The sequence below is a fragment of the Rhinolophus ferrumequinum genome, chromosome 10 (assembly GCF_004115265.2).
Source record: "Rhinolophus ferrumequinum isolate MPI-CBG mRhiFer1 chromosome 10, mRhiFer1_v1.p, whole genome shotgun sequence".
Classification (NCBI taxonomy): Eukaryota; Metazoa; Chordata; class Mammalia; order Chiroptera; family Rhinolophidae; genus Rhinolophus; species Rhinolophus ferrumequinum.
In genome coordinates this window covers 24,517,614-24,545,137 of record NC_046293.1, presented here as the reverse complement: position 1 = coordinate 24,545,137, position 27,524 = coordinate 24,517,614, and the positions used below count along the sequence as shown (strand labels likewise).

At 38.8% G+C, this 27,524-nt stretch overlaps 1 pseudogene; it reads right to left on the bottom strand.

Annotated features, from left to right (window-relative positions):
• Positions 1-22,310: 22,310 nt before the first annotated feature.
• On the bottom strand, positions 22,311-27,233 carry LOC117028747 (plastin-3-like; annotated as a pseudogene).
• Positions 27,234-27,524: the final 291 nt, after the last annotated feature.

Genomic DNA, 27,524 nt, shown 5'->3' with positions numbered 1-27,524 from the left:
GCGGCGCCACCGGCGCGTAAGGAGGGGGGGTCTCTTCCAGATCTAGGTCTATCAGGGAGGGGTATATGTCTGACCCCTCCTGAAGGATGGGTCCCTGGGTCGGCTTCTCCGGGGGTTTCGGGCCGGCCGTGGGCACTGCCGACTGGCGGGAGGGTCCCGAAACGGTCAGGACTTTAAGGGGGAGGGGGGGATCTTCTGGCTTGTCGGGGATAAAGGGCTTAAGCCAGGAGGGAGGACTCTCTACTAAGGCTTGCCACATCAAAATATAGGGATATTGGTCCGGATGGCGCCGATTAATAATATCTCGGACCTTCTTAATAATGTCTAGGGAAAAAGTTCCCTGGGGGGGCCAGCCCACATTAAAAGTAGGCCATTCTGCAGAGCAGAATGTATCAAACTTACCTTTCTTCACTTCCACACCATGATTACGAGCCTTGGCGCGGATTTCAGGAAAGTGGTTCAGGAGCAGGGTCTTAGGTGTTACCTGAACCTGTCCCATAATTGTCACAAAGAGAAACCAAGAAAAGGCAAAAGAAAGGACAAAAGACACAGTGCCAGCAAATACACAACTTCGCACAGGACTCTTCAACACCCACCGGCCGGTCAACCACACCACATCCACAGGCGCCGTTTCAATCACACCAGTCTCACCACGCTCAAGATCCTTACCTAGGGCCCGTCCAAACGGCGTCCACTGTGGACGTCGCTGGGCCACCTTCTCGTCGGGGACGTCTCCCACGACTTCAAGTAACGAAGCCTCCAGGGTCGTAACCTGCACTTTCCTTCCCGTGAGAATTCTCAACTGGGACCGGGCAGAGACCTGTTTCAGTCTCTCCGGTCGAGGACCTGTTTCAGTCCTCCCCTGTTTGGGACCGGGCAGAGACCTGTTTCAGTCTCTCCGGTCGAGGACCTGTTTCAGTCCTCCCCTGTTTGGGACCGGGCAGAGACCTGTTTCAGTCTCTCCGGTCGAGGACCTGTTTCAGTCCTCCCCTATTGGAGGTGGCCAAACCTCCTTCCGCGGTTCCCTATGTAAACCTCGGTATCGGGAGTTGTCTGTTCCCCTGAGGGGGGGCGTCCCGGGCGAGCCCCCAAATGTTAAGATCCGGAATTGTCCCCCTCAGACAGACAGAGAACCCGCACAATAATGCAAGTCACACAGCGAGGTTTATTACCAGCCGGCTGGGGTCCCCGTCTCTGCCCGACGCAGCGGGTTTTTAACAAGGACCCCAAACACTTAAAGCCAAGGGGTTATATAGCATTTTCAAGGCCTTCCATAGCTTCTGAGAGTACAAGATAAACTTACAGGACTTACATAGTTTCAAAGAGTATAAGATTTACTACAGGACAAGGAGACCAGGAGTATAAGATAAGCTACAGGACTTGCATAGCTTCAAAGAGTATAAGATTTACTGCAGGACAAGGAGACCAGGAGTATAAGATAAGCTACAGGACTTCTAGTCGCCATGCTGCAACTGCCCACATCCTGGAATTTTATAATTATGTTGTTTCAGGCTAGGGGCTGTTAACCCTGACCTGAAGATAGCAGTTCTCATGCTAACAGTCTCTTACATGCTAACAGTCTCTTACAATTTCATTCTTAATTTCTTCTATTGAGTTCTTAATCTCCAGAAATTCTATTTGGTTCTTTTTTAAAATTTCAATCTCTTTCGTAAAATCCTCATGTTGTTCTTTGTGTTTCTGAGTTCATTAAACTGCCTTTCTGTGTTTTCTTGCATCTCATTGAGTTTTTTCAGAACTGCAATTTTGAATTCTCTGTCATTTAAGTCACATATTTCCATATCTTTAAGTTCCTTTTCTGGAGACTTTTCATTTTCTTTCTGAGCTATCTTGTTGCCTTAGTCATTCACGGCAATTATTGATTTATTATTGCTCTTCCTAGACATCTACAGGAGTGGCTTCTGCCACAGGTTGACAGGAAGAGGTCTTTGTTTTGTTTTCCAGTACTTGTTGGTAGAATGTTATATTTTCTCTCTGACTTCAGCCTTTTTTTTCTCTCTCACACGGTAGTGCTATTTTTTCTCTGCACTATTCCAGCTTCTCACACAATGGGGGGAATTCCCTGGGAGAGATGGGCTTCTCCTCTGTTAATAGTTCGCCTGGGTCACAGGTCGCAGTGTCTGTGTTGGTATGTGGAGAGCTTTTGAAGTTCCAAAGCTCTTCCTGCACCAGATTCAGAGCCCGTATGTTTCAGCAGTTCTGTTTATTCCTGCAGGGATCCACCCAGATAGGTGGGGCCAGGGGTGGGGTGAGTTGTGAGAGCTGGCCCAGAGCAATGGGTCGACCACCACCACAGCGAGTCCTGCTTCCACAGCTCCCTCCCCTTTGCCGGAACTAGTTGGGCTGAGAATCTGTGTCTGCAGTCCACAGTTCTCAGAACAACAAATATTCTGTTCTTTTGATCTGACAGTGCTACTGTTCCACTTCTAGCACCGGTCAGGTGGGGGCGGAGCGAGCTCTGGGAGGGTAGGGAGGGGGCGGCTAGTCTCAGTGCCTAAGGCTTCCGTTCTCTGCAGCAGTGAGGGCTTAAACCACCGTTTTCAGCCTTCTTCCCTCAGTCTTTTCTCCGAGGTCTCTGCCGTGAGCATTGGGTTCAGCCATGTTATATGCTGCCCCTTCAGCCCTGTGGGCCATAAACGGAGCCCTAGCAGTCCGAGTTCTTCCCTCTCCCACAGCTGCGGTAGTTCTGGGATGCAGCAAGCTTGGAGCACTGAGCTAGGTCTGTGTCCTGCGCCCGCGCAGCTCCGTCTCCGCACTTCTCCCTTCCCTCCTCCCCTGCTAGCATGATTCACCCACCTTCAGGTGAATTCATTAGTGGGACTCTTCGTCTTGCCTGTCTGCCGTGCAGGGAGTTCTTTGTGGAGTTATTGTTGTTTGATTAGTTGTAAATTCCAGGGGAGCTTTACAGAGGCTCACCTTATGCCGCCATTTAGATGATATCTTAGCTGATAATCTTATGGAAGCTCCCTTGTAGGTAACTAACTGCTTTTCTCTTTCTGCTTTTAAGATTCTCTTTGTCTTTAACCTTTGACATTTTAATTATGTGTCTTGGTGTTGGCCTCTTTGGGCTTATGTAGTTTGAGACTCTCTGTGCACTTCCTGGGCTTGTATGTCTATTTCCTTCACAAGGTTAGGTAAGTTTTCCATCATTATTTCTTTAAATAGGTTTTCAATTCCTTGCTCGCTCTCTCTCTTCTCCTTCTGGCACCCCTATGATGCAAATGTTGTTATGCTTGATGTTGTCCCAGAGGTCTCTTAAACTATCCTCATTTTTTAAAATTCTTTTTTCTTTTTGCTGTTCTAATTGCGTGTGTTCAGCTACATTGTCTTCAAATTGGTGATTTGATCCTCTGCTTCATCTAGTCTGCTGATGATTGCTTCTAGTACATTTTTCATTTCAGTTACTGTATTCTTTACTTCTGACTGGTTCTTTTTTATGGTTTCTATGTCTTTTTTTATGCTAGCAACCTTTTTGTTGACATTCTCTCTAAGTTTCTTGAGCATCCTTATAACCATTGTTTTGAACTCTGTCTCTGGTAGATGGCTTTCCTCCATTTTGTTTAGTTCTTTTTCTGGATTTTTCTCCTGTTCTTTCATTTGGGATAAATTTCTTTGTTTTCTCATTTTGGCTGCCTCTTTGTGTTTGTTTCTATGTATTAGGTAGATCTGCTATGTCTCCCAGTCTTGGCCAGGTGTCCTTATGTAGATGTCCTGTGGGGTCCAGTGGCACAATCTCCCTGGTCACCTACTTTGGGTGCTCCAGGAGTGTTTCTTGTATGCATTATGTGTGATCTCCTATTTTGGTTGAGCCTTGGCACTCAGTGGGTAGGATTGACCCTCAGGATGACTGGCTGTGGGGTTTGGCTATATCCACGGCTTATGGGCTGCTGTGTAGGAGGCTTACCCCACTGAGTGTGATTTGCCACAGTGGGCTCTGGTGCTGTTGAGATCACCTTTTGTGTGTACTACTTGTGGGGCTAATTGGGCAGTGCTCTGCTGTGGTCTGAAGCCAACTTTCAGGTATGTTGGTTCTGAGGCCTCTTGGGAGGGTCTCTGGTGCAGGCCCAGGTCTGCCACTGCCTGTGACCAGCTGGGGACTACCTGGTAGGAGCTACAAAGTGATCTGCAGTTGTTTGCTGCCTGTGCTGAACGTGGGATGTGTGGGAAAGGCCACACTGAGAATTGAGCACAGCTGCCACCAGTACCAGGCCTGGAGTAACTCCACAAAAAGCCAGGACACCCAGAGGCCAGCTGCCACTTGCCAGCTTCCTTAAGGTTCAGCCACTGATGAAGGCTCATGCTGTATACAAGTTAAATGGCAGGGTGTCAGGGAGTCACTAGTGTGGGAAGAGTTGTGGTCACCAGATTAATGTAGACTCTGGTTTGGTGCCAGTGCTGAGCCTGGAGCTACTCAGCAAAAGTCTCAGAGCACACTGAGGCCAGTTGCTCTCTGCTTGGGGCCCATGGACCCTGATAGTTTTCCTAGAAAGTGTGCAATACAGGAGGGAATTGCTGCTTGGAGAAAGTGCCTTAGGTGGTGTGTGAGTTGGGTGGGGTGGGATCCCAGCTGAGTCAACAGGGTGGAACAATGGATCTCACCAGGCCAATCAGATTCAGATTTGGCCTGTGGGGGCGGGCTCAACATAGGAAATATGGCGCCTGCCTGCCAGCTGCACAAGAGAAGGACCTCTCACCAGGAAAACGCCGACTGTCCTCCAGTCCTCCCCCTGAAGCCACATTCCTCAGTCTGCCCCTCGCATGTCTCCAAGGCCCCCCAAGTCACTGTCCCTCCACTGGAACCCAAGGTGAGTGCCTGCGTGCGAGTGAGTCTGTGTATGGTCATTTAAGAGGACCTCTGGGTAGCTGTTTAAGAGGACCGGCAGCCTTCTCTCCCACCTGAATGGTTGGAATTCCTACTGTTTTTCACAGCCAGACATTGTGGGGGCTCCTTTTTCTGACATCAGTACTCTGTGCTAGGGAGCCTGGTGTGAGGGCCTGGGATCCCTTACTTCTCCAAGGGGAACCTCCATGGCCAAGATATCCCTCCTAATTCTCAACTTCGGCAGGGAAGTTTGGAGCCCGTTCTGCATTTCCACCCCTCCTACCAGTCTCGATGAGGCTTTTATATTTTTAGTTATAGGACTCTGTTTGGCTAGACTTCAGATGGTTCTCCAGGCTGCTTGTTCTATAATTTAGTTGTAATTTTAATATGTTTACGGAACGATGCAGGCACAGTGTTTACTCCGCCATCTTGGATCTCTTCCAATCAAACTAATTAAAGATGTTTTTCTTCTAACCCTAATCCTACCTCTACTTTTACCTTCATGATCCCTCTAGTTTGGTAGGCATTTCTATAGTATATTCCAGAGTTGCTCTTGATAAGTTTGATGGCATTATTATCTTTTTAAAATAAAGGCCATTTTTCTCTCTGGAAGCATTAATATCTATTTCTGTATCTCTTATGATCAAAATAATGTGCCTTGAATAGATATTTTCTTTCCATTAATTTAGCTGGGTATTCATTGAAATTATTCATTCTGAAATTTTTTGTCATCTGTTCTGAGAAATTTTCTTCTGTCATTGTATTATTTTTAAAATAATTTTCTCCTCCCCATTATTTCTGTTTTCACATATACATGTGAATGTCCATGCCAAAGGTTCTAATTTCTTAATTTTTGTATCATATATTATAATTCTTTGTTTTTATTTTATTCTCCTCAAATTTAATTTCCAATGTTGTTTATTTTTACTATTATTGTTTACTTCTAAAAACTTTTTTTTAATTCTCTGATTTTCTTTTTGTGTTTTCGTGTTTTTTTCAGAGTTGCAATACATTTCTTTGTTTATTTGAGAATAATTATACTTTTAAAAAAGTTTAGTCAGCTTTCTTTAATCTTTCCTCAGTTTCTTTTTGTATTTCTTTTTCATTACTTATGTTATTTTTTCTTATATTCATTCATTTATTCAACATATTAAAAAACCTATTAAATATTGTTCTAGACGTCAAAGAGAAATTGCACTGAACAAATTAAACAGACCAGGAAGATTTAATTCAAGACTATTTCAACTGGGGAGAGAGACTGAATTCTACTGCCAGCAAGTAAAAGTTGGAAGAGTTTTTTTTTTTAAGATTTCATTGGGGAAGGGGAACAGGACTTTATTGGGGAACAGTGTGTACTTCCAGGACTTTTTTCCAAGTCAAGTTGTTGTCCTTTCAGTCTTTGTTGTGGAGGGCACAGCTCAGCTCCAGGTCCAGTTGTCATTGTTAGTTGCAGGGGGCACAGGCCACCATCCCTTGCGGGAGTTGAACCAGCAACCTTGTGGTTGAGAGGACTCGCTCCAAGCAACTGAGCCATCCGGGAGCTCAGCGGCAGCTCAGCGGCAGCTCAGCTCAAAGTGCTGTGTTCAATCTTAGTTGCAGGGAGCGGAGTCCACCATCCCTTGCGGGACTCGAGGAGTTGAACTGGCAACCTTGTGGTTGAGAGCCCACTGGCCCATGTGGGAATCGAACCGGCAGCCTTCGGAGTTAGGAGCATGGAGCTCCAACCGCCTGAGCCACCCGGCCAGCCCAAAAGTTGAAAGAGTTTTTAAGTGCTGTTTTTAAGTGGAAAAGGACCAGAAGATTTTAGGAGAAAGATTGACCAGTGTGATTAGGCCATTTGTGCTCACTAATTGGCTTTTACTGAGGTTAGGCTCCTACCGTCCTATAGAGACTGGGGAAGGGAAAACTGTTTACGTTTCAAAAGGATGGTCAACACCTTGAAAAAGACATTTCTGGGTTGTAAAACTGGCAAGAGTCTGGGAGATTTACATCTCAAAGAAGCAGAGAATGAATTCACAATTGCAAGTTCTCTAAGGCAAATGCTCTAAGAAAAGGGAAGTCAGGAGCCTATAGTCAGAAAGAAATTTGTCTCAAGTTTAGTCAATCTGAGGGGAACACTAAAGTCTTGGTCACAGGCAATGAAGGTAAAATAGTGAATCAAACTATGTTTTAGAAAAAGAAATAGTAGACAAAAGCACAAAGAGCAGTAATTAATTGAACAATTGCTATATTTCATGTCCTATTTAAAGTATTTGCAGTTAATAAGTCTTTACATATACAGAAGGGGGCTATTGTACAACAGAACACAACAGGAAGAACACAGTGTTGATCAATGAGGTAGAAGCATAAGCAGTCCAGATAAGGCAGGGCACAAGATGAATGACTATTTGGTAGTTTTCAGTGTTGAAGAATAATGCTTGATTTCTGTTTCTGGCAGAATGATAGTCTAGTTACTGCAAAAGGGTCTTCTAATGCCAAATTAAATGCTGATGAGACTTTTAAATATATTATTGTACATTCATAAAAACAAAAATCTTCTTCAGATTTCCTTAAGTTAGCAAAAACAGGTACTAATGTAGGTCTTTCACAAAATCAAAGTGGTGTAAAGTGATCTTTCAAAAAGCGGTGGATACCTGTACTGCTGCAGGGACCAAGTAAACCTAGAAGGTGGCTAAATTGATTCAGGTTGGCAGCACCTCCTGGCTGTCTCCAGAAACAAATGGCAATTCTCTCCAGATGTATTTTCAAATTAGACCCTTACGATTCTCAAGAATTAACATGGAAAAACAAAATATAAAATGCTGTGTATAAAAATATAGTAATGAGCAAGAAATAACAGATTATCAATGAAGACCAGATTTGAAAAAAAAACTTTCAAGCTTTTTCTTGAAGAGTAAAATTTTAAAGATTTAAAAGTCAGTGGATGGATTAGTAGCAGATTGGGCAGAGTTAAAATAAGATTTAGTGTATGGAATATGCATATGAAGAAATTATCCAGAATGCAGCCCAGATAGGCAAGGAAATGAAAGAGAGCTTAATGGATAAGCAGGATAGAATGAGAAGATCTGGAATCCCAAAAGAAGAGACTACAGAGAATGGAGAAAAGACAATATTTGAAAGTTAGTATCAGAATATTTTTAAAAATTGATGAAATACTTAAATTTATTTAAATACTTAACTCTATATCTATATTTATGAATCAGAACATTCTAAATAGGAAAAGGTAAAAAATATGTCTATGCATTTTGTAGTTAGATTGCACTTAAAAAGCAGAATCCGAAAAAGAACAAAAAAGGTCTTTAAAACATCCAAAGAGAAAAGACAGACCACTGACAGTATTAGACTGACAGTCTAATTCTCAACAAAATGAAAGCTGAAATTAGTGGAATAACATTCTGGAAGAAAACAAATGTGCATTTGTTTTGTAGGCAGGATAGGAGGTAATTTTGCAGTTGCCTTAACCCCTGTTATAGAGCCAGGTCTTATAAAGGTGTAAGTGGTGTTTCTGCTCCACAGTGATATTGAGAGTACTGTTTTGAGGATATTTCATATCCAAGGACAGAGCCAACAGAAAACTTGACTTAGTCATGGTCTTGGCATTGTGTTTTTTACCTCTCAACCATGGTCAATAGCAAACGCTGGCTTCACACAACTCTTTTCTTCCACGTCTCACATGAAGTTCTTAGGCGTAATTGCGTTGCATTTGTCACTTACCTGGGCAATACCTTGTACTGCCTGGACCATTGAGTAGGTTGGTGGCTTTTCTCTACCTAGTACTTTGTATTTCCCTTTGTTTCTGTTCCATTGATGTTTGCATATGAGCCTGGTTGGGCCTTTTTACTTTCTCTTTTAATATTTTATTTATTTTTGATGGCTATTTTAAATAGTTATTACTTTTTTTTTTTTGGAGCAAAGTTGGCATCATATTGACTGAGAGTTTCAATATAAAATGTTTTTTACTCTTATTTCCAAACTTTTTATGTTATTATATCTTAGGTGTGGGTTTTATAAATTTTGTGTTTTTAAAAATGCAAATGGATTTACAAAATTGGATTATTGACATATTTGAATGTATTTCAGTAATCTTATTTTGTATTTTCCACCATGACCTGCTGCCAGCAACAGAAGTTTATTGTCTCACAGTTATGGAGGCTAGAAGTCCAAAAGCTAGGTGTCAGCAGAACCAGGTTTCCTCCAAAACTTGTAGGGAAGAATCTTTCCTTACTTATTGCTAGCTTTTGTTGATGGCTGACAATCTTTGGCATTTCTTGGCTTGTAGCTGCATTACTTCAATCTCTGTCCCTGTTGTCACATGGCATTTTCCTCTTCTTATAAGGACATCAGATAAATTGAATTAGGACCTACCGTAATGACCTCATCTTAATTTGATTACATTTGCTATGACCCTATTTCCAAATAAGGTTACATTCACAGGTACTGGGTGTTATAGCTTCCACATATTGTTTGGGGGGACATAATTGAATCCATAACCTATGCTTATCTATTTTGAAGTTAGATTTCTTGTGTTCTTTTTCATGGAATCTCCAATGCCTAGATGTTCATGTTAAAGGAATACATAAGAAACCAACAAGGGAAATGAGCAGGGTTGTCACTAAGCCTAGTTAATTTTGATAATGATCATTGTTAATAAAAGACAACTAATGTATATTTATTTTTTGTAAGAGAGAATAACAACATAGAAATAATAAATATTTTTTTATAAAATACCTTTGGGGTATACACCCACATTTGAATATGTAATTATTTTTCTAATTAAAATGTGCCAGATGTAATTGCCTTCAGAGTGAATGACACCAAACCTTAATGGATAGAACTTAACACTTGTTTTGAAGTTTCTTCAAAATATTTACCTCTAAAACTTCTTCCTTTCATTATCTTTTCTGTAAGCACTAAATCCCTTGCTAAACTGCAATCAAAATAAAATTATAATTCGTTCTCTCTTCCCGAAAGCAGCCTGAGGTGACCTCTGAAAATGGTTTGCTTGACCTAGAGAACCCCACAAAATCATGTAAATCAAGAGGTCCAAATCTACAGGTTCATTTTAAGAACACTCATGAAATTGCCCAGGCCATCAAGGGTATGCATATCCGAAAAGCCACCAAGCATCTAAAGGATGTCACATTACAAAAGCAAAGTGTGCCATTCCATTGTTACAATGGTGGAGTTGGGAGGTGTGCCCAGGCCAAACAGTGGGGTTGGACGCAGGGTAGGTGGTCCAAAAAGAGCGCAGAATTTTTACTGCACATACTTAAAAATGCTGAGAGTAAATGCTGAACCTAAGGGTTTAGATGTAGACTCTCTAGTCATTGAGCACATCCAAGTGAACAAAGCTCCTAAGATGCGGCACAGAATGTACAGAGCTCACGGGTGGATTAACCCATACATGAGTTCTCCCTGCCACATTGAGATGATCCTCACTGAAAAAGAACAAATTGTTCTGAAACTAGAAGAGGAGGTTGCACAAAAGGAAAAGATCTCCCAGAAGACACTGAAAAAACAAAAAGTTATGGCCCGGGAGAAAATTCAGCATCAAATAAATGCTAATAAAAGTAAAATAATAATAATAATAATAATAATAATAAATAAATAAATAAATAAAATTATAACTCAGAAGAAAGCACTTGCAATAGTTCCTGAAACATAGTCAATAAACATTAGGACTATCTATTTCCTAGGCTTTCCATAATTAAAGCCCACAAACTTCCAAATGTGTTCTCTCTTCTTTTCATACATTATCAAATACATTTTTTAATAGTTTGTGTTTTTCCACCAACATTATTTTCTAAATTTTTGGCTCTCTCATTGTTCAATTCAACTCACTTTTTCTGTATTTTTTAAGGATTCAAATGTATAATAGATGATTTTTTTTCTCCCATGAAAGACAGTTTTTATTTATTTTTTCAGTGTCTCAATGAATATAACTGGGTACATTTACCACAGAATTCTTATATGGTTCTGCTCAAGATATATTTGTTTTATAGATATATTCAGGGAATGACTGATGGACTATAATAAATCAAACTGTATCCTTTCATATTTGGATCAATGTGTCAAGTGTCCCGAAGATCAATATCTCAAGACACAGGGAAATCAGTGCCTCACCAAAATTGCGACTTTTTTGTCCCATGAAGATCCTCTAGGAGCTGTTCTGACCTCTATGGACATCAGTTTCTCTGTTCTCACTGCTCTGATTTTAGGACTATTTATCCAGTATAGAGACACACCCATCGCCAGAGTAAACAATCGAAACCTCAGTTATATCCTCCTCATTTCCTTAATGCTTTGCTTCTTCTGCTTTTTCATTTTTTAGCCCAGTAACCTGCATCCTGAGACAAACATTCTCTGGAGTTATATTTTCTGTAGTGATTTCTGCTGTTTTAGCAAAGACCTTTTTTGTAGCTGTGGCCTTCAAAGCCATATGTCCAGGAAACAATACAAATGCAGATAGTGACCCAATTCTCAAATGCCATAGTCTATAGTGGCTCCCTCATTCGAGTGTGTATCTTCACAATCTGGCTAGGAACTTCTCCCTCTTTTCCTGCCATTGACACACAATCAGAGTTTGACCAAATCATCCTTTGATATAATGAGGGGTCCACCACTGCCTTTTACTTTGTTCTGGGTTACTTGGGCTTTCTAGCACTTCTGAGCTTGATTATTGCTTTTCTGGACAGGAGACTGCCAGACAGTTTCAATGAGGCAAAAACAATCACAGTCAGCATGCTGGTTTTCTGTAGTGTGTGGATTTCTTTCATACCCATCTGTCTGAACACCCAAGGCAAAGCCATGATGGCTTTGGAAACCTTTTCAATTTTGGCGTCCAGTGCTGCTTTATTTTATTGTATATTTCTTCCCAAGTGCCACATGATCCTATTAAGATCAGATGAGAATTCAAGGAAAAAAATTATTTGAACAAATTTCTCCCCAAAGGTAAAGGAATTCATGTTCAAGTGACATCAACAATAATATGGAAATGAAGATTCCAAAGTATGGTATGAAATAAATGTATTTCATTAAAATAATGACAATTGCTCTTTAATCGAGTGGCATTATCATCATTGTAGCAAGTCATGGTGAAGAAAGCTCGGGGTCAGGTAGACCAATGTTCAAATTCAACACCTTATTAGCTGACTCTGACTTTCAGTGTGTCCAGTTAACTTTTCTTCAAATCAGTTTTCTCATCTTTAAACAGCATATAACAAGTTTACAAGTTATAAAAGATTAGAGTGTGAATTAAAATAATTTATGTGAAAATATAGTGAGTGCTCAAAAATATGTTGCATTTTTGTAAGCCTTACTCTACCTGTCTTTTTCTTCCTATTTAATAAAAATTAATTTTTAAGGAAATACAAGTCTGGCAGTAGAAAGCTAGTGATACCTAATTGTCCTTCATTAAACTACTCATAAACACAAAACAATATGAAATTTGATCTTAAGCAATCTAAGCAGTGTTCTGTATGCTTCCATATGCCCAGATGGACCATGGATCAAAGGTTAGGTAAATCCCTGAGGGAAACACACAAGGAGCTACTCAGGGAAAAGACAGTGCTTTATCCATATTCCCTCTAACACATAAAAACTTGACCTACTGAGAGAGAGGAACCGTTCTTTATAGGAGAGTGTGGCTTTTGAATATCGTCAGAATTTTCAAATGTTTTCTTTTTCATCTGTTCATCGCTGATACCCAATATCACTTACAATTTATTAAACAATGTTTTTCAGCAGTGAAATGTGTCATGGGTTAGGAGTAGATACAGGTTTAAATCCAGGAGTGTAAGATAACAGTTGTAAGTAAGAGAACGTGGATGAACTGTAGAACGATTCTCTCTGGGAGATGTAGGTTTCCACTTATTTATTTATTTTTTTTGGCAAAGAAATTCCTTTGTACAGACCATTTCTGATTACCCCATAATAAATCAATCTCTCATATAAGTCTTTAAAGGCAGAAGGCCGAACTGGGAAGGGGGCGTGCTGGGCTTCCCCTTCTTCTAGCTCTCCTGTTACCCGGTCATCATTTGAAGGTGCACACGGGCAAGCTCTTCATACTTGATTTGTGGAGCTTAAGTTGGAGTTAGTTGTTATGGTGGTAGGGATCCCTGCTGAGGTATGGTAGCAATGGCTAAAATAATAGAGGCATTGGCAATAACTGATGCTCAGAAATTGCTACATCAGGTAAACGTGTGCGCGTTTTTTAGAACAGGATTTATATGTCATTCAAAGCTCTGTAGTTTGAGGGGAACTGTGTTTGCACATAATATTGGACACATAACATTGTAAGGTGAAAGAACACTGAATTAAAAATATTCTTAGCCTATCTCAATTCTCACCTATCTTTTTTCTTTCCCTAACAAAATAGATTTACAACTTGACATACTGAGAGAGAGGAACTGTCCTTTACACAAGATTAAGGTATATATAGCTCACCACTTTGGTCATATTGGACTGAATTGCTTCTACTGGGCCTTAAAATTAGTAGAAAAAAGAAATAACTATCCCACTGGAATCCGTTCTGATGTGAATAAACCAAATTATATTCACAGTTTATTACCTGATGAGAATGGAAATGATTGTGTTGCAGAAGTTGTGTTAGCAAGTTTCCAAAACTCTATTATTTATTCATTTACAGAAACCTACAACTCAAAAAGAGAGAGAAACTTAGTTTTAAAACACTAGAAGGAAGATGAGCACAAGTATGCCCATGTAAGGCGTGTTTTCTAGAACAAATCTTTCTGTGTTGGGGCTGTCTATCATTATATTAGAAATCCAAGCACTAAAATACATGGAATTGATAGAAGCAATAGGATGTCTTAAAAAAAATTTCCAAATAAATAGCAGAAATTAGAACTTCTTGCAGGTGCTTAACCAAGTGTTTAAGTTAATATTCATTGAATATATGTTTCAAACCAAATGCTGACAAATTGATTGTTGAGTAGGTAGACTGGGTGGCAATTAATGCATGGTTAATACAGAATAACCCATCATCTAACAATTCTTTCCAAAGTATCTAAATTTATAAGTTTGTTAAATATTATAAATAAAAGTGTAAATAATGTCCATGTATTGTTTAAAGAATTTTTATTATATAAACACCATTTTATGACCACGTTGCTTGAGAAACATCAATACGTTTGAAATTCCCTGTCTGCTTTCCCAATCACATTCTGCCCCCTGCAGTTCTCTAGAGGAAAGCTCTATGATAAATTTTGTGTTAATCATTTCTTTGCTTTGTTTTGAAATAGTTTTCCATCCCCAAATAATATATTGTTGACAGTGTTCCCAATTTTATATAAATGTATTATATTGTAAGTATTCTTCTGTGATTTGCTGTATTTCCTAAGGCTGTTTTAAAGCTTTACATGTGCAATTGTATATAATAGATCATTTATATGTGCAATTGTATATAATATATCATTCTTTTTCATTTCTGCATATTGTATCTCACTGTGTAAGAATATAACAATTACTAATGAATTCTCTTCACAGAAGATATTTGGACTATTTCTTTTTTCCTATTGCAAACAATGCTGTTTCTTCCATTCTTGTACAAACTTCCTGGTGCATGTGTGTACCATTTCTCGAGAAGTAGGATTTCTGTGTCATAGGGTATTTTTTTGCTAAGAAATATAAAATTATTTTCTAAATTTTATTTGTAAGAATTTGAACTTTCAACAGCTGTTTGTAAAAAGTTCCCATTGCTCTCTATATTTTTTAATGTCTCACACTCTATTGTATGTTTTTCATCAAAAGGAAAAAATTATATTATTTATCTCCATAAATGCCTTCAGTTAAGGCTCTTGACAAAATTCAATATCCATTCCTAATAAAAACACTTAGTAAAATTATTAATTGGTCATTCCTAAAACCAGCATCTAACTTAAAGGAGAAACACTATGCAATTCCCACTAAGGTCAAAAACAAGGCAAGAATACTCACTATTTCCATTACTATTTAAAATAGTGTATTGGAAGTATGGGCCAATGCAAATTTTAAAAAAAGAAAATAACTAGGAACATAACCATTAGAAAAGAAGATATAGGACTATATTGGCAGATGATATGATAATATATCTGGAAGATATATTACATGATTCCAAGAGAATCAATGATACAAACTAGTTTAATAAGAGAGTAGAATAGAAAATTAATATACAAAATCAATGTGTATACAAACAATAATCAGTTAGAAGATAATAGAAGAGAAAACCCCTTTTACAATGGCAACAAATAAGATACAATTCCTAGAAATAAATATTACCAGACATGAAAAAAAACACAATAGTAACATGAGACAAACTTTAGCACACTCCTGGAGGTAGACAAATGGACAAATGGAAAGATAATCCTTTTTTGTAAATGTCAATTCTCCTTAAGTTAACAGAAATTTAGCACAATCTCAATACAAATAGCATATTTTTTTCTCTTGAACAAAACAAATTGATTCTAAAGTTCATATTGCAAAAAACCTACTAGACTACATATTAATATCCAGAGAAGAAAATAGCCATGAATGTGAAATAGACCTTACAGGTATTAAAGCTCACTATAAAGACTCTGTATTTAAAACATTATGGTACTGGCACAAAAGTAGATACACAAGTGAATGGAATAAACAAAAATTCAGAAAGTAATACAAGTACATAAAAATATAAAAGTGCTGCCTCAAAATGGTGTTTTAAACAAGTGCAGTTGGAACAACTAACTAGCCATTTGGAAAAACAGTGGAATAGGGTCCCTATATCATATACCACAATAAATTCCAAATTGTGTTTTTTTTCAATTTTAGTAATTTCTCCAGGCAGAAATCATCAATGGATTTTTAAATCATTGGGGAAAAGTTGTTGGGGAATTAACTATGTGAATATATTGGGAACAGCACCACAGACAAGGAAAAACAAGCAGTAATGTTGCACAGGAGCAAGTGGGATGTGAATGACACCAAAGAGACCATTGGGAAGGAGGAGAGTGAGGGAAGGGGAGAGAAGGAACAGCAAGAATTAGGTGGCTAGATCATGTGCAGAATTAGAGGCCATTATGACTGTCTTTTTGTCAGACTGAAATGGGGGGAAATTACAGGATTTTTAGCAAAAGAGTGATATAAGCTGACCTAAGTTTCAAAAACAATGTCACTTTCAGAATAGTCTGGAGAGGGACAGGAGAAAAGAAGAGACACCTGTCAGGGTGTTATTGCTGTCATAAGCATGGAGAATCTAAATAGTAGTATTGTGTAACTGTGACTATAAACAGAGTGTATTAGTTAATTTTATGTATCAACTTGACTGATTCAAGATATTTGGCTAAACATTATTTCGGAGTGTGTCTGTGAGAGTGTTTAGAGATGACATCAGCATTTGAATTGGTGGCCTCAGTAAAGCAGATTGCCCTCTCCAGTGTTGGTGGACATTATCCCATCTATTGAGGACCTGAGTAGAACAAAAGGCAGAGGAAGGGAGAATTTGGCCCCTTTTACCTGATTGCTTGAGCTGAGACATCATTCTTTTCCTGCCCTAACTGGGATTCACACCATTGTCTCCCCTCATTCTCAGGCATTTGGATTCAGATACCACCAGCTTTTCTGGGTTTTTAGTCTGCAGATGGAAGATTGTGAGACTTCTCAGCTTTCTTAATTGCATGAACTAATTACTTATAATAAATCTCAGGGCTCTCGTGAGAACTCTGACTAATAAATACACAGAGGGGTAATTAATGTCAAAGGACAAATTTTCTTTATATGATTTCTGAACAGAGCACATGTTGAGAATAAAAAACAAAATATAAATTTTGGAAATTTATACATTTTAAGCATTTAAAGAATGACCAGAAATTAAATCTTCAGGTGTGAACAGAGTTTAAATAAATAAGTTTGCTTTTTGGGGATAAAATTTCCAACTGTTATTCAGTTCTGTACCAGTGGCAATCTTAAACCTATCTCAATACTATTTCAAATATTATATTACTATATTTATCTCAGGATAAATAAAGTTTTTACAGGAATTAACATGTGAAATGACATTTCATCACGGAATAAGATGGGAGAAAAATCAATGTAATATAACATTTTCCCAAGATGTCCCAAGCAATCAGAACATGCAAAGTGAAATTTTAGTGAGAGGTCATTGATGTTATTGCCATTTGCTTTGTGATCATTGTCTTTTAAAAATGTTTTCTTTTGAAAGTAAACTGTACTTTATTTATTTTTAGTTTTTGCATTTCATCAAATAGTAGAATGAAATTTCAACCTTAGTAATAATCTTAAATTTCTAGCACACCTAATAGCTCCATTGGAAATAGGTAAAATGGGCTTTGATGCCTTGATGGGTACAGATTGTATAAAAGGAAAGGATGTACAAAGGGTAGGGGAGAAATAAAATCACGTTTCAGCAAAGTAAGATAAATTGTTGTGAAATAGTTAAGAATCATTATATGTGTAGCTATAGCCCTTATTTAGAATTCTAATCCAATACCAACACAAATGCTTTATTCTGTAACATTAAGATCTGCATGCTTCAATCTTTGCTCCAACAAACTTCCAAGCAACAATTTAATGTTTTATGTAAAACAATTTTCTAATCTACTGTGTTGTTGGTTTTTGTTTGTTTTACCATTTTATTACCCAACTGCAAGTTGACACAAAACATTTAGAAAACCCCAAATTATTTAAGAAAAATAATCTCAAAGGTAAACATTACCGAACACAACATGCTGCAGTTTCTGACAGATACACAGATTTTATTTGTGATGAGAGTATATGATAGGCAATTAGAGAAGAAAAAAAAACCGGAATGGCTAAAATAATTATGCAGTCTAATGGTTTCATCATCATCAATTCACTGACTCACAGCTGTCACTATATTGAATATGCTATTAATTAATTAGGGGCACCATAGGAAATAAAAAATCTGGACCAAAATCACGGCTGAGGTACTCATCACAAACATTTTCTATTCCTTACACTTTCTTTTCACTTGACAAGTTTTCATAAAGGGATCTTTTTTATTCCTTAAAAATTTCTGAAACGATTATTGCCATAAATATATGTTACCCATTTTCTTTTATAATGCAGTATAATAGATAAATATATATATATAAATATTTCCAAATTAATTATGTTAAATATTTTTTCCTCTGTTAATTTAGAAAATAGATCTTATTTTATATCTACCTCTGGGGACAACATTGAGCTTTTTTTCGTATTTGTAATTCCTTTAGTCATAGTTTTTTAGGGGTTTCTTTTCAGATCACTTCTGTGGTAGCCTGGTGATACAAATACAGTTAAGTCCTCACTTAATGTTGTTGATAGGTTCTGCAAAACAACATATAACTAAACCAATTTTGCTATAGGCTAATTGATATAAACGAGTTAAGTTCCTACAGTCTCATCAACGAAATGACGTTGAATGGCATGATGTTATTTGAGGACCTGCTGTATCTTACAGGGTTCTTTTAAAGAGTTTTTAAATTGTCTTTACCAGCAATAACAACTTAGAATGTATTTTTTTATTATTAAATTTATTGGGGTGACATTGATTAGTGAAATTATGTTTGTTTCAAGTGAATAATTTTATAATACATCATCTATATATTGCATTATGTTCACTACCCAGAGTCAGTTCCCCTTCCATCACCATATATTTGACCCCCTTTACCTTCTATCAACCCCGCTGCCCCCTTACCCTCTCCAAACCACTAAACTATTGTCTGTATTTCTGAGTTTTTGTTTCTTTATTTGTTTGTCTTGTTCCTTTGTGGCTTTCAGTTTTATATCCCACATATAAGTGAAATCATATTGTTCTTGACTTCTTCCGTCTGACTTATTTTGCTTAGCATGATAATCTCAAGATCCATCCATGTTGTTGTAAATAGTACTATTTCATCTTTTCTTATGGCAGAATAGTATTCTATTGTGTATATGTACCACATCTTCTTTATCCAATCATTTGTCGAAGGACACTTCGGTTGTTTCCATGTCTTGGCCACCATAAATAAAGCTATGATGAACATTGGAGCACATATATCTTTACGGATAAATGTTTTCAAATTTTTTTGGGTAGATACCCAGGAGAGGGATTGCTGGGTCATATGGTAATTCTATTCTTAATTTTTTGAGGAACCTCCACGCTGCCTTCCATAGCCACTACACCAATCTGCATTTCCACCAACAGCCTATGAGGTTCCTTTATTTCCACAGCCTCTCCAACACTTGTTATTATTTGTCTTGTTGATGATAGGCATTCTAACAGGTATGAGGTCATATGTCATTGTGGTTTTTATTTGCATTTCCCTAATAGCCAGTGCAGTTGGTCATCTTTTCATATATCTATTGGCTATTTGTGTGTCTTCTTGGGAGAAGTGTCTGTTCATGTCCTCTGCCCATTTTTTAATTGGATGGTTTGTTTTTGTTGTTGTTGTTGAGCTTTATGAGTTCTTTATATATTTTGGATATTAGCCCCTTATCGGAAGTGTTGTTTGCAAATATCTTTTCCCTCTTGGTTGGTTGCCTCTTTGTTTGTTGACGGTATCCTTTGCTGTGCAGAAACTTTTTAGTTTGATATAGTCCCATTCATTTATTTTTGCTTTTACTTCCTTTGGCTTTGAGGTCAAATTAATAAAATCCTCTTTAAACTCAAAGTCCATAAATTTAGTACTTATGCTTTCGTCTATGCAATTTATTGTTTCAGGTCTTATATTCAAGGCTTTAATAAATTTTGAGTTAATTTTTGTGTATCATGTCAGATAATAATCTAGTTTCGTTCTTTTGCATGTGGCTTTCCAATTTTTCCAGCACCATTTATTGTAGAGACTTCTTTTCCTCCATTGTATGTTTTTGGCTCCTTTGTCAAAAATGATCTGCCCATATATATGTCACTTTATTTCTGCATTTTTAATTCTGTTCTATTAGTCTGTTTTTCTGCCAATATCATGCTGTTTTGATTATTGTTGCTTTATAATATAAATTGAAGTCACGGAGTGTGATACATGCAAACTTGTTCTTTTTTCTTAAGATTTCTTTGGCTATTTGTGGTCTTTTGTGATTCCATGCAAATCTGGTGGTTTTTTGGTTCTATTTCTTTGAAAAATACCATTGGTATTTTGATGGGAATTGCATTAAATTCATATATTGCTTTGGGTCATATGGTCATTTTAACTATGTTGACTCTTCCAATCCATTTCTTTGTCTTTTTCAATTTATTTTAATAATGTCTTAAGTTTTCACTGTATAAGAAAAGATGAAATACTGCCATTTGCGATAAAATGGATGGATCTTGAGATTATTATGCTAAGCAAAGCTAGTCAGACAGAAAAAGTCAAGAAACATATGACTTCACTCATGTGGGATATAAAACTAAAAGCAACAAATGAACAAGACAAACAAACAAAGAACAAAAATTCATAGACACAGACAACAGTTTAGTGGTTATAAGAGGATGGTAGAAGAGGGTGAAGGGGATCAAATATATGGTGATGAAAAGAGAACTGACTCTGGATGGTGAACACACAATGTAATATATAGATGATATATTATGCAAATGTACACTTAAAACATATACAATTTTATTAACCAATGTCACTCCAATAAATTTAATGAAAATGTGGGGAAAAAAGTAGGTGGCCTAGGAAGATTCTGAATTCACTCCTGTCATGGACACACCAAATTTGCAACTACATATATATAATTTCTGTCTGAAAAAGATCTGAAAACTAGATAAAATGCTTTCTACAACAAAGGATCACATCGAAATGGAAGGATAGGCTGAGACAAGTACTACCCCACTCCTAGCATGGTGACACACAATAGGGAGGGCTGTTACCAGAAAGGCACTTATCTCAGAGGAGTAAGAGGTTGGTGCCCCACATCTAGCACCTCAACTCTTGGGAGCTGCACCAGAGAGTTGAGTGCCCAAAATGTCTGGCTTAAAAAAACCAATGGGCTGACATCTAAGGGATCCGAAGTGTATAGGAATCTGAGACTCTCTCTTAAAATGCTTTGCATGTGGCCTCACTCACCCTAAGACCAAGAGGAAAAAACCCCCAGCAGTTTGAAAAACACCTGGATTATATGTGAAGGAGATTTATGTACTAACCTGAAAGTGTTGGCTGAGGAAGTGGGGGACAGGTGAAATGCTCTCCAGAGAGGAAGGTACTGGTGGATACCATACTTGCTAGTTCAAGCAGGTGAGCTCAGATGTGGCACCCTTCTACCACCCTGCTAATACAGGCAGGGAAGAGAAGTGAAAGTACTATCCCACTGCCTTTCTGAAACCAGAGAGTAAGGGAAGTTGCAATAGTCTCCAATTCCCTGGCTAGGGCAGGCGAGGTCAAATGGTCATGGCATTCTCCCATTTCTTAGCTAAAGTCTGCAAGTATGAGTGGTTGTGAAACTGTGTAACAGAAGGACTAGCTCAAAATGGTTCTATCCTGTTTCTAACAATATACTGAGTTGTCTTTCAGAGACAACAGACCAAAACTGCAAGTAGTGTAGCTAGAGCATGTGCAGAGGAGAGAACTTTGACTTCCGGCAGTACCTGGAATCAAAGCTTTGCCACCCTTGTGGATCTAAAGGACCGGGACATAACTGAAACTTGAACAACGGAACTCTTTCAGAAATGAAAGGTCTGTTGTGCAGAAAGATCCAGTGCTGAAGCCCCTTACCAGATCTTACCATAAATGGCCAAGTTTCAAAGCTCTCCAATCAAAACTTGCACCACCTGTGCTTCTACATACCAGCCTGTTCCCTCTAACCCCAACACTCAATCTTTGCCTTTTAAAACCCTTGACTAAAAGCCACTGGGCAGTAGGGTTTTAAGTGATAGCTTCCCGTTTCTCCTTGCTTATGGCTTGCAAATAAAACAGCTTTACTTTCTCCATAACAAACCTTGATGTTCAGTGTTTAGCTTTGCTGTGCATAGGGTAGGCATACCCTCATTTTGTTTGGATCAATAAGAACACCCTACCCCAAAAATGTGATCCTGGCATTCTCTTACTCCTAACCCAAAGCTGGGATACATACAGAGAGGAGAAACTTGCAGGCTGCACTGCTCAAGCCTGAAGTCACCTGCAGTCAAGATAGTTTCCTGCTGCCTTCCTGAAGCCAGTGGGGTGAGCCTTGCCCCCTACACTCTACAATTGCCTTGTTAAAACCAGTGTGCTTGCTTACACTTGCTCACACAGGGGACACCCCTCGACGCTGGTGGCTGGTGACTGAGGAAGCTGGTGTAACTGAATTTCCTGACTAATAATTCAAAAAACAGTGACAGGCCACCACCCTCAGGACACTGCACAAATAGCAGACTGAAACATAACTCCAGTATCCCTGTGAAAAATGCCTATTTACTTAAACTGGAGCTTCAGCCTGAAGGACAAACTCCCGGTTTCCCATGTACCTAGAGGTGAAGGAGGCACTCCGAGGGAACAAAAGCAGAGAGACACCATCCTTATGCACCCCCTTGGCCTCATTACAGCTTCATGGCACTGCCCAGAAAAGAGCTTATACACTTGTCTGGAGTTCCAATTTCAGCAACAGTTGTGCAGGGGACATTTCTAGATCTCCTGGTCTGGAAGCCAGAAGGGCTAACAATTGTGGCCTCACAAAACTATATAAATTTGCATACTATGAAAGCTGCTGCCTGAGGGTATGGCTTCCAAACAGCCTGAAACTAAGTGCTAAATGAAATTTCTCCCCTTAGACAGGTTGTGGTACATTTTCAACAATGGGAGCTTATGTGGACTAACTCCAGTGAACTCAGTAGACAATCACAACAGCTTGAAGGACAACCAAGAGCTAGGGCAAGGGTGAACATGGATAATCACCTACACGGTGCCACTGATTCAAGATTGAGAAAGGTAGCTGTTTTGCCTAATACAAAGAAACAAACACAGAGAGTTGAGCAAAATGAGAAGGAAAATGAGAGAATTTTTCTTCTCTCATTTGTCCCAAATGAGAGAATAAGACAAAACTTCAGAAAAACCCCTGAAGGACAACAGAGATAAATAATCTATTTAATAAAGAATTCAAAGGAACAGTCATAAAAATGCTCACTCAGGACAAAAATGGATGAGCTTCAACAAAGAGATAAAAAATATAAGAAAGTACCAAACAAGTTATAACTAAACTTAAAAACACACCAGAAGGATTCAACAGCAGAACGGAGGAAATAAAAGGACAAATCAGCGAGTTGGAGAAAAAGCTATAAACAAAAGTCTGGAGGACGCTTTTTGAAAAATTAAACCAGAGTTTATTCAGATAATGATTTGCAAACCAGGATACATAGCCCTTGGTATGAATCGACAATACATTCCAAAATGGAGGGGATAGAGCAGGGTTTATGAAGGCAAAAGTTGCAAGGAGCTGATGATCAAAGAGATGGGGTTGCTAGGGGAAACAAGACCATAAACTTACATCATTCATTTTCTGATTGGTGGCAGCAACTGGATTTTCTTTCTTCTTTTCTTCTTCTTTTTTTTAAATTAAAGTTTATTGGGGTGACAATTGTTAGCAAAGTTTCATAGATTTCAGGTGTACAGTTCTGTAATATATCATCTATATATAACATTGTGTGTTCACTACCCAGAGTCAGTTCTATTTCCACCACCATATATTTGATCGCTTTTACCCTCATCTACTACCCCCTGCACCCTTACCCTCTGGTAACCACTAAACTATTGTCTATGAGTTTTGTTTCTTCATTTGTTTTTCTTGTTCTTTTGTTGTTTTCAGTTTTATATACACATATTAGTGAAATCGTATGGTTCTCCACTTTTTCTGTCTGACTTATTTCGCTTAGCATTATAATCTCAAGATCCATCCATGTTGTCGCAAGTGGCACTATTTCATCTTTTCTTATGGCAGAGTAGTATTCCATTGTGTATGTATACCACAACTTCTTTATCCAATCATCTATCGAAGGACATTTTGGTTGTTTCCATGTCTTGGCCACAGCAAATAAAGCTGCAATGAACATTGTAGCACATACATCTTTACAGATAAGAGTTTTCAGATTTGGGTAGATATCCAAGAGAAGGATTGCTGGGTCTATTAGTAGTTCTTTTTTAATTTTTTGAGGAGCCTCCACACTGCCTTCCAATAGTGGCTGCACCAGTCTGCATTCCCACCAACAGAGTATGATGATTCCTTTTTTGCCACAGCCTCTTCAACCCTCGTTACTATTGGTCTTGTTGATGATAGCCATTGTAACTGGTGTGAAATGATATCTCATTGTGGTTTTTATTTGCATTTCTCTGATGATTAGTGATGCTGAACATTTTTTCATATGTCTATTGGCCATTTGTATGTCCTCTTTGCAGAAATGTCTATTCAGGTCCTCTGCCCATTTTTTAATTGGATTGTTTGTTGTTGTTTTTTTGTTGAGTTGTATGAGTTCTTTATATATTTTGGATATTAGCCCCTTACCAGAGGCATTGTTTGCAAATGTCTTCTTCCATTCAGTGGTTGCCTCTTTACTTTGCCAATGGTTTCTTTTGCTGTGCAGAAACTTTTTAGTTTGATATAGTTTGATATATTCATTTTAGCTTACACTTCCCTTGCCTTTGGGGTCAAATTCGTAACATGCTCTTTGAACCCAAGATCCATAAGTTTAGTACCTATGTTTTTTTCTGAGCAGTTTATTGTTTCAGGTCTTATGTTTAGGTCTTTGATTCATTTTGAATTAATTTTGGTACACGGTGACAGATAGCAGTCTGGTTTAATTCTTTTGCATGTGGCTTTCCATTTCTCCCAACACCATTTATTGAAGAGGCTGTCTTTTCTCCATTGTATGTTTTTGGCTTCTTTGTCAAAAGTACCCCATATTTATGTGGTTTTATATCTGGGTTCTCAATTCTATTCCATTGGTCTGTGTGTCTGTTTTTCTGCCACTCCATACTGTTTTAATTATTGTTGCCTTGTAGTACAAGCTGAAGTCAGGGAGTGTGACACCTCCAGCATTGTTCTTTTTTCTTAGAATTGCTTTGGCTATTCGGGGTCTTTTGTGGTTCCATACAAATCTGATGATTTTTGTTCTATTTTATTTCTGAGCTGCCTTGTTACCTTGGTTATTCATGGCAATTAATGAATTGTTATTTGTCTTCCTGGACATCTATATGAGTAGGTTCTACAACGGGTTGGTAGGAAGAGGTCTTTTTCTGCTTTCTAGTAGGTGTTGGTAGAATGCGTTTTTTCTCTCTGTCTGCAGCCTTTTATTCTCTCTCATGCTGTAGAGTTATATTTTCTCTGCATTGTTCCAGCTTCTCACAAAATAGGGGGGATTCCCTGGAAGGTGGGCTTCTCCTCTGTGAGCAGGTCGTCTGGGTCTCAGGGCACTGCATCCGTTGCGGGATGTGGAGAGCTTCTGAAGTTCCGAAGCTCTTCCTGCACCAGATTCAGGGACTGTGTTTCAGCAGCTCTGTTTGCCCCTGCAGGGATTCATCCAGATAGGTGGGGGCAGCGGTGGAGTAGGTTGTGAGAGGTGGCTCTGAACAATGGCAGTGACCACCAGCACAGCCAGTCCTGCACCCAAGGCTTTCTCCCCTTCACCAGAACCAGTTGGGCTGCGAGTCTGTGGCTACAGGCTGCAGTTTTCAGAACTGCAAATATTCTATTCTCAAAAGAACACTGGTACTGTTCAGCTTCTAGCACTGACACTGCTACTGTTCGGCTTCTAGCACTGGGGAGGTGGCGGTGGGGCGAGCTCTGGGAAGGTGAGAGGGGTTGGCTAGGCTCCATGCCTAAGCCTTTTATCCTCTGCTTGGCAGTGAGGGCTTAAACCGCTGTTTTCACCTTTCTTCCCTCAGTCTTTGCTTCGAGGTCTCTGCCGTGAGTGTTGGGTTCAGCTGTATTATACGCTGATCCCTCAGGCGAGACTGTGGGCCATAAGGGAGTGCTAGCAGTCCGAATTCTTCCCTCTCCCATGATTGTGGTAGCTCTGGAATACAGGGAGCTCAGAGCTCCAAGCTCCAGTCTGCATGCATCCTGTGCCTGTGCGGCCCTCGTCTCTGCACTTCCCCCTTCCCTTCTCACCCCCTCGTCCAATTTGCCCACCTTTAGATGATTTTAATTGTGTGTCTCTTATTCTTGCCTGTCTGCTATTCAGGGAGTCCTTTGTGGAATTATAGATGTTCAATTTGTTTTAAATTCCAAGGGAGATTTCATAGGCTCACCTCACGCCACCATTTCCAGTTATGGAAGGGTCTTTCTTCATGAGTTTCTCCTTCTAAAAGAGTCTAATCAATATCTGGTCTCTGGCTTAGTGCTGGGTACTTATTAAACAGGTTAGCCACAAATGCTAAGTTCAGTTTGGGGTTTCCACTGACAACATCAGCAGGGGTAACAAACAATCTGCAATCTGATTTGTCTGCTTGTTGAAGCATACTCTCAGCTCTCTTCAAATCATCTGTTTCATTGAAACCTGACATGTTAATATCTATCCGTGGTTCACCTTCCTTGTGTCATTTTGGCACAATTTGATTGAGAAGATGGAAATGGGCTTTGGAATTCTTGATGTCAGCACTGAAGTTGTTGATTTTTTTGCCAGCCAGAGTTTTCCAAATGAAAGTTTTCCCATGTAAGCAGAAGCTCTTCTGGAGACAATTTCATAAGCTCGTCCAAAGTCTCACCATATCGAAGTAAAGCAGCCAAGGCTTCATTCCTGCTTAATTCAATGTCAGCAAACAAACGATCTTAATGATCTGCCAAAGCAGTCCCCAAACCAGATGAGGTTTCCCAGCCCTCAAATCCACTTCACCAATGTTCACAACGTGACACCCAATGGCAGAAGCAGAGTTCAGTGCCAAGTTCAAGTTTTCCTGAATGAGGAAGGGTGTAAGTTTCTTCTTGTTGATTGTTCTTTCATCAATTGTATCAGGAACTGAAAGGTTGATCATTTTACAAAGCACAATTCCATCACCAACAGCTTTGAACAGGTCATCCGTATTTGGGTTCATTGGTATAGCATTTTCCAGAGCTTTGTTTATCCAGCTGACAAAAGCATATTTTTCTTCCTCTGAGTAAGAATACTGTGTTCTTTCACTGGTCAGCTCTGAAGTTCCTCCCAGAGCACAAATACTTTCTTTCCTGTTGATTGCTTTGCAGAAGGTTTTGGCAATATCACTGCTTTTTACTTCTTGGAAAATATAAACAAATTCATCAAAATTTATCTTCCCATCTTTATTCCTGTCACCATCCAGCATGAGTTTTTAAATAATTTTTCTCACTTTATATCCCAGTAATGGCATATTAGCTTCCTTGAAAAGCTCATGAAGTTCATAGTCACAGATGAATCCATTGCTGTTGAGATCAACTTTTGCAAAGGCCTCTTTGAGTTCATCAAGCTCATCTTTGGAAATCTGAGTGGTAGCCATCTCATCCATTTATAGAAGATCTATGGTGTTAAGATTCCACTAAAGACAGACAACTTCTCAGTAGAGAAGTTGGGAAAAAATACTTTTCAGAGTGGTCTCAGGATCTATAAAGTCTCAGGGTACCAGATCTGGCCTGACAGCCTCCCACAGACCCATTCAAATAACTTCTGCCTCTCAAAATCTTTTTTTCTGATTGGAATTTAAAAGACTCGACTGCATGGGGAACACAGACAATGAGAAGGAGATCCAAAAATTATTTTTTCAGTAGTTTTAATTAAAGTAGCAGTGGTGGCTACTGCTATAAGGCAGGGTGG